Here is a 2,241-nt window from a genome sequence, read left to right as displayed (position 1 = left end):
GGCCGATTATCCTCCCTCGTTCAAACTCCGTAAGTTGCTTGAATTTCTTATTCTTCCGTCGTGGAAAAACAGGCACCTTTACCTAAACGTTTGCCACTAACAAATAATCATAGACTATTTTCAACGTCCCGCTACAGCACTTTATTTATACGCTTTCAGCATCAATTCAGAGGGCGCTGCGCGCGCCACGCACGCGCGATGGCTCTGAAACTTTATTAATTTGCATAATATCCTATAATTGACATTTGCTGCGAATTTCATTTGATTCTGATGATTCCTTCATGGTGTTGCATTTTCTACAAACAGCAGTTTATATATATATATATATATATATAAACAAACTTTATATCTTTCTTTTTTGTATTTCTGAAAGCACCAAACATAAAAAAAATTATTTTCTAAAATATTTTTTAAACCGGAATTTTTAATTTTAAAAAATTCTTGAAAAGTAGATAAAAATTATTTTTGCTGAAAAAATAACTTACAACAATCGGATTCACCTATATGTTAAAGATAATAGTACCACAAAAAATATAACACATTCTATTGGTCAGTTGATTTAGTTTCTAAAGTTTAGTTTAGATCTAAGATTCAAGTTTTTATTTATATTTAATAGTAACATCTCACGCCAAACTAATTGGTTAAAATTTTAAACTGAAACTTATTTGAGAACGTTTTATTTGCTCCTATTTCGCCAAAAAAAAAATTCTACTAATTTAATTGCAAGGTTCATAATTTATGAAATCGTATAGAAAAATATAATTTTAGGTTTTAGATAGGACTTCAAACTTTTCCATAGCTTTTATAAAGTAGAGAATGGCTTTGAAACATAAATAAATCTTTACTGGTAGAATTTAATTCCAAAATCTTATGTTCAAATAATCATTACTTTAGTTCAATAAAAGAATAAGTCTTAGTCTTTTAGAACAATTCATTTAAATAAATCTGGAATTAGTTTTGGTTCAGTCATATGGAATTTTTTTTTTAAATTTAATTCTTCAATTTAAAAGTGAAAGAATTTATCTTTATTTCCAAATTAATAAAATCTATAACATGCGTTTATCATTTGCATAAATATCCTTCTAATTGATCTAATTTCAATTAAATATTAAAAAAAGAAATAGATTTTATTTGGATTCCAATTAATTCCTTATTTCAATCATTTAAATTTCTTAATTTGACTTTAAAAAGTGAATAATTATATTTTTTATGTCTAATTTTCCTTATCTCGACGTTTAAATATTCTATTCCATTAATAAAGATTTTACTAATCAAAGCATTTAGAAGTGTCTCTAATATTCTTTGTTTATATTTAATTTATGCTTAGAGCTCAATATATGTTAACAATTGTGTAAAGAAAAATAATTTGATTAATGGATAACATTATTAATTAATATGAACTTAAAGATTTTTCCTAACATTCAACATGAAATTCATGACGCTAATTAAATGTGAAAATGTTTGAGAAATTAGATTTACAGCCAAAGTTCTTACAGAGAGCCCCATTTAAAGAATTACTGATTTCCTGAGGGCTGATATAGCGGTAAACAGGGTGAAATAACAGTAGCAGTACTCTGAAATGAATTAAAACTGCATTTCTGTCCTATATTTTTATCAGTTATTTTATTTTAGTTTGCAATTTAACAAACCCCCACTATAAAAAAATTTCTCAAAATTGAGAAAAATATGTAAAAATTCCAAAACAAATAAAATTCGAATTGAAAACACAGTGTATTCAAAATTGAAACAATATTACTTATTTTAGAACAAAATGCATAGTTTTTGGCGAGATTTTTTTTATCTCCTATGTCTTCCCGATGAGCAGACCTAGTGCGTTCTCCAGAAGTGGTATCCACTCTTTCAGGACCACCACAACGGGTGAGATACCGTTGGCCATGTTAATTTGGACGTCTAGTTTCTGCCACACTAGATGACAGCACCGTGACTCTATTTGGATGCTAAAGTGTACTAGGAATGTAATTTTGCCGGAAAAGCCCAAGAGGCAATAAGGCACTCCAGGGATCTTTTACATGCCGCATAATCATACGACATGGCCGCTGAGAATTTTCAGCATCCCGGTGAGAAGGGATGCGTTATTTTATCTGCATTTGAAATAAATCAATTGTCAAAGATTAAAAAAAATAAGTGGAAAAATTTAAACTAAATCTTAATTAAATTTAAACAACATAGCCATAATTAACATAATACTGGATCCCCGACGTCAATATATATATATATATA

The sequence above is a fragment of the Parasteatoda tepidariorum genome, chromosome 10 (assembly GCF_043381705.1).
Source record: "Parasteatoda tepidariorum isolate YZ-2023 chromosome 10, CAS_Ptep_4.0, whole genome shotgun sequence".
Lineage (NCBI taxonomy): Eukaryota > Metazoa > Arthropoda > Arachnida > Araneae > Theridiidae > Parasteatoda > Parasteatoda tepidariorum.
Note: the sequence above shows the minus strand (reverse complement) of the source record.